Genomic DNA, 15,958 nt, shown 5'->3' with positions numbered 1-15,958 from the left:
TCACAGGCAGAAGCAGTCACATGGTCTGCAGCGTCATCCCAGGAGGCCGGCCTGTCTGATAATAGAAGAAAGTGTCGGTATGACAATGAAGACCGGGTTAAATAAAAAAAAAATATTTCAACCTCTATTTTTCACAGAGGAGATTCCTCACGAAAAACCGCACCACAATTTGGTGTGGTTTTTCGTCCGGAATTCCCTGCAGGTTCCAAGACGAATACACTGTGTGAACATAAATAAATACAGAAGCAAAAAGCACGGCGCCACATGGTGCAGGTCAATAGGATAACGGGAGAGCCATAAACGTAATCAGTTCTGCTCACCTCGAAAATACGTAATAAAGGCAAAGAATAATGGGTCCACTTCGTGCTGCTGCCAGGATCCAAAGCCGGTAAACCAGAACGGTTACCGCTAGTCGAGATAAAAAATGGGAAAGCAAAAGGGAGGATCCTATAGGGCGCTGCTGCGTGGTTATTAGAAGATAGTCAATGATGGTAAATACAAGAGTAAATACGTGAATATTTATTTAGGCTACGCGTTTCGACACTGTACCAGCGTCTTCCTCAGGCCATAAAATATACATACAACAAGTTTATTTATATACTAACAAGAACCAAACAAACCGGAAGGAAATAAGGGTCATACAGGGGAAAGGTCAAAAGGTGAAGGTGACGTCATAAGTGATACAGGTATCGTAGGATTATTTTAAATATTGTTAGCAAACAAATTAATAATGATTGTACCTAAGAGATACCATAATCGGCACCCTGAACAATTTCAGAAAAACAACATTTATAATTTAACATGCATATAATTGCAATTACAAATAATTACAGTCCATGTAGTACGTCCTGAGAAAATTTTTCTTCCACAAATTCATTAAAAGAATACGTAAAATGTGGGGGCGGGAACATTAATGGATGGTGAAGAAATATATAATTAAAATAAATAGACACAGATAAATATATATAAAAGTGTCAAATATTAATATAATAAATAGTGAACACCAAAGTAACCTAACGGGCAAGAGTTTTACTTTGTTCATATGTTGCTCGAAATAAGGAATAAAACTACAAAGGTACAGAAGAACGGGTGAACATACACACAAGGTGTGATTAGTAGCTTAATCCACTTGATGTGCGTTTTCATGATTAAAACAAAGACACAGGGTTGGTGTATAGATATCTATAGTTACTTCAAAAGAGGGTTGTTATATAGAGATATATAGATATGTATATGATTTAAAACTATTTAGAAAAAGGGAACAAAGTATGAAAGAAGCTTCACAGCTTCCACTAGTAGTTTCGGGATCAGAGAAATGCGATATAGATCGGGTTCACATTATTATCATTAACAGTAGTGTATATATGTCATAAATAGCAGATAAAAAAATAATATATTATTAAACAATATATTATTAAACAAAAATTGTACATGTATATAGGGAGAAAAAATTATTACATATCTCTGACCGTTCTATCTTTGGACAGCGCTTTTGAGCGTCTCTGCTGTCCAGACAACCCCCGTAAGGTAGGGTCCCGGTATTATATTAATAGGGAGCACTGTTACTTGGAAGAATATATAGTGTGTTTGAGGGATGATCTCCTAGGGAAAAGTTGGTATAACCTATGGATGAAAAAAATTCGATGTATGCACAAATATACACATACATATACATGCATATACATGCATGCATAAGAAATTACACTCACAGACCAAATTATTCGGTGATGTGTGGTGACATTTCAATAGACAAAGTGATTGAAGAAATTGTAGGTGTTAATATTAACTTATGTCCTAGTACTTACATCATTCGAAAAAAAGGAGGGGGGGGGGGGAAAGGGATGTGGAACGGAACAACCTTATAAATGTTTTTTTGTGTAAACACCAAAGATGGCCATCTAGTGAGAATCTGAGATTTATTATGGGTAAACTAATACGGTACATATAAACAAGTTTTGTTCTAAAATAAATTTCTGTACGGATTGGTGCATAGTGGGGCATCAATTTAAAGAGGATTCAGAAATATCATTTAAACCTCGTGGGTTCAATGTCTGTAATTTAAAAATCCAATAATTTTCTCTTTGTTTTAGTTTTTGAAATCTATTGGGGACATCAATTGAGATATGCTCAATGGGGGTAATGTTTAGTGTTTCAAAACGTCCATTGTGAAAGGAGTTGCAATGTCGAGAGAGGCTGTGTTTAAGAAAACCTGTATTGATATTAGATCTATGCTTATTCATTCTTGTACGTAAGCATTGTGTTGTTCTGCCCACATATTGCAGATGGCATGGACACTGTATTAGGTACACTACATATGAACTGCCGCAATTAAGAAAAGATTTAATTGTAAAAGTTTCTTTTGTGACTGTAGAAATATAGGTAGTTTGTCTATGAGAGATGGTATTGCAACACAGACATCGCGGATGGCTACATTTAAATGACCCGAAAAGAGTAGGGAACATTTTGGGGATTGATGATTTAGATTTTCGCACTCTGCTGGGCGCAAGGATGTTTTTTAAGGTTTGTGCTCGTCTAAATGTGATCCTTGGCATATCTGATAGGTCTTTAGCTAAGTGAGGATCATTTTTTAAAATCTTCCAATGTTTCAATAAAATATTTCTGATGACCTTATTCTCTCTGTTAAAAGTCGTAATAAAATTGGTGTTACTGTAAGGGGACTCTGTTTTTTTATGGGAGTGATTAATACAAAGTTCTTGGGACAGCTTGGCGGCCTTGCACCGTGCTCCTTTGATTAAATTAACAGGAAAGTTTTTTTCTCTGAATCGTTTTTCTAAGATATTACATTCTTTATTAAAATCAATGTCCTTCGTACAGTTTTTCCTTACCCTTCGGAATTGTCCGAAGGGCACATTTTTAATCCAAGGAGGATAATGTGCACTTCTAAAATCTAAATAACTATTAACGTCAACTGACTTAAAATGTGTTCTAGTATTAAAAAGTTTCTTAGTTAGATCATAAATGATTGTCAAATCTAAAAAGTCAATTGATGCTACGGAAAAAGTGTGCGTGAACGATAATCCAAAATTATTGTCGTTTAAGATCTCCATGAATTTAAGAGCCTCTCTTTCTTCTCCTTTCCAAATAAAAAGGAGATCATCGATATAACGTTTGTACAATAAAATGTTTTCTTTAAAAGGATGATCACCATAAATATATAATTCTTCGAAAGCTCCCATGTATAAATTTGCATAAAACGGTGCAAACCGAGTACCCATGGCACAACCCTTAATTTGATTATAAAAACTGTTCCCAAAAGTAAAAAGATTATGTGTAAGGATAAAATTGATGCAATTACTTAAAAAAGAAGCCTGCATTGTTGGAATAAAAACACTAGTTGATAAAACAGAATTGATTACTTCTAAACCTTTATCGTGTGGGATATTACTATACAAAGAATTCACATCGGCTGATAAGAAGTGTATTGGAGATGTACAGTGATCGATTTTCAAATTAAATAATTCTCTTATCAGTTGATCCGAGTCTTTCAAATATGAAGGTAGATTGAGTACGTAGGGTTGTAAGTGTAAGTCTACGAAGTGAGAGAGATTACTCGTTAATGAGCCGATTCCAGAAATGATGGGGCGTCCAGGGGGGTTAGTGGGAGATTTATGAATTTTTGGGAGATGGTATATAAACGGCACGTTGGGAAAGGGAACGTGTAAAAATCGTTTCTCTCTTTTTGTAAGTAACCCATCTCTATCGGCTTTGTCTATCAGACTTTTATATTCTTGTATATATAATGGTAGTGGGTTAATAGATAGTTTATGATAAAAGGAGTTATCAGTAAGAATGAGTGAAGTTTCGCTTAAGTATTTATCCTTATCCTGAATCACAATACCGCCCCCTTTGTCAGCGGGGCGGATTATGATATCTCCATTGTTACTTAATGATTTTATAGCCATTCTCTCATATCGTGTGAGGTTATCTGAGGGAATATATGGTTTGTCAAGTGTTCTAAAATCGTTACCTACCAGAGTGGAAAAGGTGTCTATAAAGGAACCTTGGTGATGTAGTGGGTAATATTCAGATTTAGGGCGAACATCTACCGGAACAAAAGCAGGAGTATTGTCAGTTATATTAGGATCAATAGTAAGGGACAGTACTGGATGGGACTTTAAAATTGAAAAATGTCTCATTAGTGTTAGTTTCCTAGTGAATCTATTCAAATCCATGAATAGTTCAAAAGGGTCTGCTGATGATGTAGCGCAAAATGAGAGGCCTTTATTCAAAAGACTTTCCTCATGTATATTCAAATTGTATGATGACAAATTGAATATTTTTATAGTTTGGTGCAGTTTCTCTTGATATTGAGTGGTGCAGATGGGTTTGTGTCGTTTCTTACCCCCTCTTCGTCCTCTATATCTGTATCTGTATCGAGTTTCCTTTTGGTTGAGATTCGTTGTATTTTTGGAAAAAAGTGAGTGATTGATTGTGCTTTGGGGCTTATAAGGTAAGGAATCAGAAGTTCCTGGCTGGTCACTATAGGGGTTAGGGGTGACATATTCAAATGGGAAGGGAGCCCTAAAAAAGAAACCGTAGAATGGGTAATATCCGAAGAGGAGGTCGGATAGTCCAATTTAGGGTATGTAGTTGTACAACCTTGTTCTTCATAATGAGAGAAGTTTTGGCTATTGAAGGAATTATGAAATAGTGAATCTTTCACTGGTAAAGATTGGGACGGAGGTGTAACTGAAAGAGAGGAAATGTCATGCGTAGACAGCTGTAATAAAGACATTGAGTTTTCTTCAATTGAGTCCCTAAATGGTGAAGTGAGTCTATCTATTGTAGGAGTCACTTCCATTACATCTGACGATAGTTGTAAACGAAGGAGGTGATTTTCTAACTCAGACGATTTGAAAGCATTCATTGGTATGATGCGATTCAAATGAGGTCTGAGCGATACAGTTATTGATTCAGTATTGGAACTTTGGGGGTGAAGATTGGAACTCCTATGATCAGAAGTGGGTTTGATCAACTGTGTGGTGGTCGGAACCCTTTCCGTAGCAGTGTCATGAAAGGTATTAGTTGTCACTTCTCTATTAGTGATAATAGGAGCAGGTCTATGTTTGGAGCTGTTTCTAAATGATCTACTATATGTAGTTGGTTTGTACGGTGATAAATTAGAGTCAGGTCGGCCCAATTTTCTAGGGTTGAGATGAATGTTAGGCTTGTGCGGGGAATTAATACCTTTACCCAAGGTGGGACGTATCTCTGACCTCCAATCTCCAAGGGGATTGGAGGTATAATCTGCTCGGTCTCTTTTTAATTTGTTCGCTTTTTTTGTAATTAAATCTTTTTCGTAATTAGTCAATCTGTTGTCAGTGGACAGTTCCAGTTTGTGAAAATCTCTTTGTCCAGAGAACATAAGTAATTGTTCTCTGATTGTAGATATCTCCACAGTAAGTGACTCGCTAAGAGAGGTTCTTTTATTAAGTAATCTCTCTAAAAAACCCATATGACACCGTTTGATATAGGTGTTCCAATCAAGACTGAAGACTACATCCGCAGGGTAAGGATTATTGAAGAGTAATCTCAAACCTCTGTGTGCAATGTTCTCCTTGATGTATATTTCTAAAAAGCGGCAATCGATATTTTGTAGTGCTTCTTTTTTAAGAGCATCTTCTAATGTTAAATAAAGGTCAGTCATTTGTTTTACCAATTCAGGCGCAGGGTCAATACTCACTGCTTCAGAAGTCCTCATAGGGTTATCCTTCCCAATCAATTGTGATATAAGTAATTCCCGTAGGTTGTCCCTCTCGTCAATGAAATCCAACATTGTGTTGGGAATGATTTGCAAAATGAAAGCTTTCACAGTCCGAATGTTGAAATGTCGAAAATGTTGAGTCTTGACAGGTAGTCTCAATGATATAGGGAATGCAGTAAACCAACAGATGACCTGTAGAGAAAAGCGGCTGCCACTGCAAGGGAGGCTCCGTTAACCACGATCCCACTTCGAAAAGCGGAAAGGAAAAAACAGGCACTCCCAGTACGGAACGTGATCTCCAACAGGAGAAGAATTGATCCGACCTATAAATAAATACAGAAGCAAAAAGCACGGCGCCACATGGTGCAGGTCAATAGGATAACGGGAGAGCCATAAACGTAATCAGTTCTGCTCACCTCGAAAATACGTAATAAAGGCAAAGAATAATGGGTCCACTTCGTGCTGCTGCCAGGATCCAAAGCCGGTAAACCAGAACGGTTACCGCTAGTCGAGATAAAAAATGGGAAAGCAAAAGGGAGGATCCTATAGGGCGCTGCTGCGTGGTTATTAGAAGATAGTCAATGATGGTAAATACAAGAGTAAATACGTGAATATTTATTTAGGCTACGCGTTTCGACACTGTACCAGCGTCTTCCTCAGGCCATAAAATATACATACAACAAGTTTATTTATATACTAACAAGAACCAAACAAACCGGAAGGAAATAAGGGTCATACAGGGGAAAGGTCAAAATGTGAAGGTGACGTCATAAGTGATACAGGTATCGTAGGATTATTTTAAATATTGTTAGCAAACAAATTAATAATGATTGTACCTAAGAGATACCATAATCGGCACCCTGAACAATTTCAGAAAATCAACATTTATAATTTAACATGCATATAATTGCAATTACAAATAATTACAGTCCATGTAGTACGTCCTGAGAAAATTTTTCTTCCACAAATTCATTAAAAGAATACGTAAAATGTGGGGGCGGGAACATTAATGGATGGTGAAGAAATATATAATTAAAATAAATAGACACAGATAAATATATATAAAAGTGTCAAATATTAATATAATAAATAGTGAACACCAAAGTAACCTAACGGGCAAGAGTTTTACTTTGTTCATATGTTGCTCGAAATAAGGAATAAAACTACAAAGGTACAGAAGAACGGGTGAACATACACACAAGGTGTGATTAGTAGCTTAATCCACTTGATGTGCGTTTTCATGATTAAAACAAAGACACAGGGTTGGTGTATAGATATCTATAGTTACTTCAAAAGAGGGTTGTTATATAGAGATATATAGATATGTATATGATTTAAAACTATTTAGAAAAAGGGAACAAAGTATGAAAGAAGCTTCACAGCTTCCACTAGTAGTTTCGGGATCAGAGAAATGCGATATAGATCGGGTTCACATTATTATCATTAACAGTAGTGTATATATGTCATAAATAGCAGATAAAAAAATAATATATTATTAAACAATATATTATTAAACAAAAATTGTACATGTATATAGGGAGAAAAAATTATTACATATCTCTGACCGTTCTATCTTTGGACAGCGCTTTTGAGCGTCTCTGCTGTCCAGACAACCCCCGTAAGGTAGGGTCCCGGTATTATATTAATAGGGAGCACTGTTACTTGGAAGAATATATAGTGTGTTTGAGGGATGATCTCCTAGGGAAAAGTTGGTATAACCTATGGATGAAAAAAATTTGATGTATGCACAAATATACACATACATATACATGCATATACATGCATATACATGCATGCATAAGAAATTACACTCACAGACCAAATTATTCGGTGATGTGTGGTGACATTTCAATAGACAAAGTGATTGAAGAAATTGTAGGTGTTAATATTAACTTATGTCCTAGTACTTACATCATTCGAAAAAAAGGAGGGGGGGGGGAAAGGGATGTGGAACGGAACAACCTTATAAATGTTTTTTTGTGTAAACACCAAAGATGGCCAGCTAGTGAGAATCTGAGATTTATTATGGGTAAACTAATACGGTACATATAAACAAGTTTTGTTCTAAAATAAATTTCTGTACGGATTGGTGCATATTTCTGGAATCGGCTCATTAACGAGTAATCTCTCTCACTTCGTAGACTTACACTTACAACCCTACGTACTCAATCTACCTTCATATTTGAAAGACTCGGATCAACTGATAAGAGAATTATTTAATTTGAAAATCGATCACTGTACATCTCCAATACACTTCTTATCAGCCGATGTGAATTCTTTGTATAGTAATATCCCACACGATAAAGGTTTAGAAGTAATCAATTCTGTTTTATCAACTAGTGTTTTTATTCCAACAATGCAGGCTTCTTTTTTAAGTAATTGCATCAATTTTATCCTTACACATAATCTTTTTACTTTTGGGAACAGTTTTTATAATCAAATTAAGGGTTGTGCCATGGGTACTCGGTTTGCACCGTCTTATGCAAATTTATACATGGGAGCTTTCGAAGAATTATATATTTATGGTGATCATCCTTTTAAAGAAAACATTTTATTGTACAAACGTTATATCGATGATCTCCTTTTTATTTGGAAAGGAGAAGAAAGAGAGGCTCTTAAATTCATGGAGATCTTAAACGACAATAATTTTGGATTATCGTTCACGCACACTTTTTCCGTAGCATCAATTGACTTTTTAGATTTGACAATCAATTATGATCTAACTAAGAAACTTTTTAATACTAGAACACATTTTAAGTCAGTTGACGTTAATAGTTATTTAGATTTTAGAAGTGCACATTATCCTCCTTGGATTAAAAATGTGCCCTTCGGACAATTCCGAAGGGTAAGGAAAAACTGTACGAAGGACATTGATTTTAATAAAGAATGTAATATCTTAGAAAAACGATTCAGAGAAAAAAACTTTCCTGTTAATTTAATCAAAGGAGCACGGTGCAAGGCCGCCAAGCTGTCCCAAGAACTTTGTATTAATCACTCCCATAAAAAAACAGAGTCCCCTTACAGTAACACCAATTTTATTACGACTTTTAACAGAGAGAATAAGGTCATCAGAAATATTTTATTGAAACATTGGAAGATTTTAAAAAATGATCCTCACTTAGCTAAAGACCTATCAGATATGCCAAGGATCACATTTAGACGAGCACAAACCTTAAAAAACATCCTTGCGCCCAGCAGAGTGCGAAAATCTAAATCATCAATCCCCAAAATGTTCCCTACTCTTTTCGGGTCATTTAAATGTAGCCATCCGCGATGTCTGTGTTGCAATACCATCTCTCATAGACAAACTACCTATATTTCTACAGTCACAAAAGAAACTTTTACAATTAAATCTTTTCTTAATTGCGGCAGTTCATATGTAGTGTACCTAATACAGTGTCCATGCCATCTGCAATATGTGGGCAGAACAACACAATGCTTACGTACAAGAATGAATAAGCATAGATCTAATATCAATACAGGTTTTCTTAAACACAGCCTCTCTCGACATTGCAACTCCTTTCACAATGGACGTTTTGAAACACTAAACATTACCCCCATTGAGCATATCTCAATTGATGTCCCCAATAGATTTCAAAAACTAAAACAAAGAGAAAATTATTGGATTTTTAAATTACAGACATTGAACCCACGAGGTTTAAATGATATTTCTGAATCCTCTTTAAATTGATGCCCCACTATGCACCAATCCGTACAGAAATTTATTTTAGAACAAAACTTGTTTATATGTACCGTATTAGTTTACCCATAATAAATCTCAGATTCTCACTAGATGGCCATCTTTGGTGTTTACACAAAAAAACATTTATAAGGTTGTTCCGTTCCACATCCCTTTCCCCCCCCTCCTCCTTTTTTTCGAATGATGTAAGTACTAGGACATAAGTTAATATTAACACCTACAATTTCTTCAATCACTTTGTCTATTGAAATGTCACCACACATCACCGAATAATTTGGTCTGTGAGTGTAATTTCTTATGCATGCATGTATATGCATGTATATGCATGTATATGTATGTGTATATTTGTGCATACATCGAATTTTTTTCATCCATAGGTTATACCAACTTTTCCCTAGGAGATCATCCCTCAAACACACTATATATTCTTCCAAGTAACAGTGCTCCCTATTAATATAATACCGGGACCCTACCTTACGGGGGTTGTCTGGACAGCAGAGACGCTCAAAAGCGCTGTCCAAAGATAGAACGGTCAGAGATATGTAATAATTTTTTCTCCCTATATACATGTACAATTTTTGTTTAATAATATATTGTTTAATAATATATTATTTTTTTATCTGCTATTTATGACATATATACACTACTGTTAATGATAATAATGTGAACCCGATCTATATCGCATTTCTCTGATCCCGAAACTACTAGTGGAAGCTGTGAAGCTTCTTTCATACTTTGTTCCCTTTTTCTAAATAGTTTTAAATCATATACATATCTATATATCTCTATATAACAACCCTCTTTTGAAGTAACTATAGATATCTATACACCAACCCTGTGTCTTTGTTTTAATCATGAAAACGCACATCAAGTGGATTAAGCTACTAATCACACCTTGTGTGTATGTTCACCCGTTCTTCTGTACCTTTGTAGTTTTATTCCTTATTTCGAGCAACATATGAACAAAGTAAAACTCTTGCCCGTTAGGTTACTTTGGTGTTCACTATTTATTATATTAATATTTGACACTTTTATATATATTTATCTGTGTCTATTTATTTTAATTATATATTTCTTCACCATCCATTAATGTTCCCGCCCCCACATTTTACGTATTCTTTTAATGAATTTGTGTAAGAAAATTTTTCTCAGGACGTACTACATGGACTGTAATTATTTATAATTGCAATTATATGCATGTTAAATTATAAATGTTGATTTTCTGAAATTGTTCAGGGTGCCGATTATGGTATCTCTTAGGTACAATCATTATTAATTTGTTTGCTAACAATATTTAAAATAATCCTACGATACCTGTATCACTTATGACGTCACCTTCACCTTTTGACCTTTCCCCTGTATGACCCTTATTTCCTTCCGGTTTGTTTGGTTCTTGTTAGTATATAAATAAACTTGTTGTATGTATATTTTATGGCCTGAGGAAGACGCTGGTACAGTGTCGAAACGCGTAGCCTAAATAAATATTCACGTATTTACTCTTGTATTTACCATCATTGACTATCTTCTAATAACCACGCAGCAGCGCCCTATAGGATCCTCCCTTTTGCTTTCCCATTTTTTATCTCGACTGTGTGAACATGGCCTAAGTGTAAGAGCTCAGAGCAGGTCCAGCGTCAGCACCCGGGGAGGTGCCGGGGCCCACTACCCTTGGGGGGCCCACTCGGCCGCCGGGTGCTGACTCTATCGTCATGGTTACTTCCGGAGTGGAATCCCTGGCCAGAGTCTTGCCGGGATTCTGCTTCTAGAGGGAGCCCCTGTTTAGGAGGCGGCGTAACTACTTCTGTAGCAGCCATAGCGGCTGCAACAGGGCCCAGGGCATGAGGGGGCCCATGCTGCCAGCCGTCACGGCCCCCATGCCCATTGGCCCCGCTAGCAGCCGCTATAGCTGCTACAGCGGTATCGACGCCACATTCAATAGTATCTGTGTCCTTAGGATGCAGATACTATTGAAAGCTATTGCAGAGCAGGGAGGTATCTCCCCGCTCTGCCATTTATTACTATAGACTTGCAGGCAGACTACTAGTATCTAATAGCGCTCTGCCCGGGACTCCGGCTCTGGGAAAGCCCCAGACATCACTGTCCATATATGGACAGTGATGTCAGGAGGAGAGACGGAGTCCCAGACAGAGCGCTAGAAGCGGCTCTGCTCCGGGACTCCGTCTCTGGGGAAGCCCCTGACATCACTGTCCATATATGGACAGTAATGTCAGCAGGGCCGGTTTTAGACAAAGTGTGGCCCTGGGCAAGTTTAAAAGTGGTGCCCCAGGTGCCCCAGATGCTGAATTAGGGCCTTTTTACATCTGCGTCGGGGTTCCATTGATGGCTTCCATCACACCTTTCCGTTTGCATTATCATTGATTTTAATGGTAATGCTTCTGTTGCAAATGGTCTCCGTTTGTCTCCGTTCCGTAAGGTTTCAGGTTTTTTTTTGCGGAAATAATAGCCCAGTCGACTGAATAATACCCCCATACTGTTACTGAATAAAAACCACTATAAAAAGACCAAGATTACCACCATGTAGTGACCATATAGTGGTAGATGTCAGTTATACACAGGAGCTCTGCAGACGATATAAGTGATGACAGCACATTTATATATAGTGACTCACAGGTGATGTTTTCTCTGATTAGAGTCGTTCTCTATCCCTTTTTTTTACTCCATCCGGCCCAGACCACTGTGACGACTTATTCCAGTCACAATTCATCTCTGCAGAATTTGACACACAGACATGTTGGTTTCTCGCTTTCCATGCATCCTCCCCACCTATACCCCATCCTCTAAACTAACCCATAATCTACAGTGCCTCAGATGGTAATAATGATCCCTTAGTGCTCGACACAATAAAAGTGCCCCATCGGTAACCATGCCCCTTTTGTGCCCCCACAGCAGTAATGCCCCCTTTGTGCCCCTGTATATAGCACCACACACAGCCCCCTGTAGATGGTGCCACACACAGCCCTCCTATAGATAGCGCCACACACAGTCCCCCTGTAGATAGCGCTACACACAGCCCCCCTTATATATAGTGCCACACAGTCCCCCTTAGTAGATAGTGCCACACAGCCCCCCTTGTATATAGTGACACACAGCACCCCTCCCTTGTATATAGTGCCACACAGCGCTCCTCCCTTGTATATAGTACCACACAGCCCCCCTTGTATATAGTGCCACACAGCCACCCTCGTATATAGTGCCACACAGAACCCCCCCTTGTATATAGTGCTACACAGCACCCCGTTGTATATAGTGGCACACAGCCTCCCCTTGTATATAGTGTCACATAGCCCCCATCGTATACAGTGAAGGAAATAAGTATTTGCCCACTGTCAAAGACATGAGCAGTCTAAAATTTTTAGGCTAGGTTAATTTTACCAGTGAGAGATAGATTATATAAAAAAAAAAAACAGAAGATCACATTGTCAAAATTATATATATTTATTTGCATTGTGCACAGAGAAATAAGTATTTGATCCCTTTGGCAAAAAAGACTTAATACTTGGTCGCAAAACCCTTGTTGGCAAGCACAGCAGTCAGACGTTTTTTGTAGTTGATGATGAGGTTTGCACACATGTTAGATGGAATTTTGACCCACTCCTCTTTGCAGATCATCTGTAAATCATTAAGATTTCGAGGCTGTCACTTGGCAACTCGGATCTTCAGCTCCCTCCATAAGTTTTCGATGGGATTAAGGTCTGGAGACTGGCTAGGCCACTCCATGACCTTAATGTGCTTCTTTTTGAGCCACTCCTTTGTTGCCTTGGCTGTATGTTTCGGGTCATTGTCGTGCTGGAAGACCCAGCCACGAGCCATTTTTAATGTCCTGGTGGAGGGAAGGAGGTTGTCACTCACGATTTGACGGTACATGGCTCCATCCATTCTCCCATTGATGCGGTGAAGTAGTCCTGTGCCCTAAGCAGAGAAACACCCCCAAAACATAATGTTTCCACCTCCATGCTTGACAGTGGGGACGGTGTTCTTTGGGTCATAGGCAGCATTTCTCTTCCTCCAAACACGGCGAGTTGAGTTAATGCCAAAGAGCTCAATTTTAGTCTCATCTGACCACAGCACCTTCTCCCAATCACTCTCAGAATCATCCAGATGTTCATTTGCAAACTTCAGACGGGCCTGTACATGTGACTGTGGTCCCAGCTGCCTTGAGATCATTAACAAGTTCCCCCCGTGTAGTTTTCTGCTGAGCTCTCACCTTCCTCAGGATCAAGGATACCCCACGAGGTGAGATTTTGCATGGAGCCTCAGATCGATGTCGATTGACAGTCATTTTGTATGTCTTCCATTTTCTTACTATTGCACCAACAGTTGTCTCCTTCTCACCCAGCGTCTTACTTATGGTTTTGTAGCCTATTCCAGCCTTGTGCAGGTCTATGATCTTGTCCCTGACATCCTTAGAAAGCTCTTTGGTCTTGCCCATGTTGTAGAGGTTAGAGTCAGACTGATTCATTGAGTCTGTGGACAGGAGTCTTTTATACAGGTGACCATTTAAGACAGCTGTCTTTAATGCAGGCACCAAGTTGATTTGGAGCGTGTAACTGGTCTGGAGGAGGCTGAACTCTTAATGGTTGGTAGGGGATCAAATACTTATTTCTCTGTGCACAATGCAAATAAATATATATAATTTTGACTATGTGATTTTCTTTTTTTTTTTATATATATATATATATATCCAAGAAGAAAATTCAGCAGCACTCCAATGATCAAGATGAAAAAAAGTGAAATTTATTGTGCCAACATGGCAATGCAACGTTTCCGTCCCACCTTGGGACCTTTCTCAAGGTCCCAAGGTGGGACGGAAACGTTGCATTGCCATGTTAGCACAATAAATTTCACTTTTTTTCATCTTGATCATTGGAGTGCTGCTGAATTTTCTTCTTGGATAAGCGTATGGTCTTTGGATCGGGACTATCAGCTGCCACCCTGCATTACTGGAACCTGTACATTGAAATAGAGTGCTGCCGTTTTTTCTACTGGTGTATATATATATATATATATATATATATATATATATATATATATAATCTATCTCTCACTGGTAAAATTAACCTAGCCTAAAAATTCTAGACTGTTCATGACTTTGACAGTGGGCAAACTTACAAAATCAGCAAGGGATCAAATACTTATTTCCTTCACTGTATATATATATATATATATATATATATATATATATATATATATCCCTCCAGAATCTAGTACTGGTTTTGGCTAAAAAAAAAGTGTGCAAAAATCGCACCAAAGCTAAACTGCAGCTATAAAATTACAATACATAAATAAGAATTTATACATTGCCATCTCTTTAACAATTTAAATCCTTGAATTATGGAAACCTAGCTGAAAAATCATGAAAATGCCACATATGAATATGGCCTGTACAGATTTAAGGATTTCATAAAAGCTGTTTTAAGAGGCTTACAATATATCAGTATGTGATCATATCTATGCAACAGAAAAATACAAATGATGTTCCAGGTGAGAAAATATGATTGAAATTGTTGTCGGTTCTGTAGATTGGCCACATTTATGTTAGTCATAATTACATCTCTCTGGACATTTAACACAGATGACAATAATTCTTCACGTTCAGCACACCATTCAGGATCCATGCTTCTAGCTTGAATTTAACAGTGTGGTAGCAATTGCTGACTATTCTCTCCTATGGCTGGAATTAAATTAGCTTTAACTTGCTGTTTTTCTAGCTGAGATTGTGCGATTCAGACTGCAGGACATAACTGAATTGGCATAATCTTTCTATTTGTCCCTGTAAGAATATAATGGACAGCATGTCAGTTTAACTCTTCTCTTTTCGCTACTTTTATCTTTCATGTCAGGAATTTAGAAGCGTTTTCTTTAGAGCACTATATTATTATCCTTTTTACTCAATATTAGAAATTTTTAGCTATATCTATGAAACGAGAAGCTTCAGATTACATGGGAAAGGTAACGTGGTTAAAGCGTTTGAATATGTTATAGTAAAGAAAGGTTTATATAACTGAGTACTAGACACTTGCTATCCTCCTATTGAAGAACGTTAAAATTATGACCCTCAAATATTATACATTATATTTAAATGTTGCATTCATACAAGCTTGTCAGGACAAGAGGTACATTCATAAACTTAAAGTACATAGAGGATTTTCAGTAGTACAAGTAAAATACTCTTGGTGAGTGTGTAAGGCTGGGTTCACACGTGGCGGAATTTCACTTAAATTCCGCTGCGGACACTCCGCAGCGTTAATCCGCAGCGGAGCCGTTTCTGCATTGACTTCCACTTCTATTTAGAAGTGTTCGTTTAGACGATGCGTAACATTCCGCTGCGGAGCATAGGCTGCGGAGCGGAATTTGGTGTCCGCAGCATGCTCTGTCTGTTGCGGAGCAGCGGCGGACTCATGGCGGAATTTCTCCATTGACTTCAATGGAGATTCTAAGTTCCGCAATGAAGTCCGCAGCTGTCATGCACATGTTATGTGTGCTGCGGATGCGTCTTGCTTTTTTGCCATGAC

The sequence above is a fragment of the Rhinoderma darwinii genome, chromosome 3 (assembly GCF_050947455.1).
Source record: "Rhinoderma darwinii isolate aRhiDar2 chromosome 3, aRhiDar2.hap1, whole genome shotgun sequence".
Classification (NCBI taxonomy): Eukaryota; Metazoa; Chordata; class Amphibia; order Anura; family Rhinodermatidae; genus Rhinoderma; species Rhinoderma darwinii.
Note: the sequence above shows the minus strand (reverse complement) of the source record.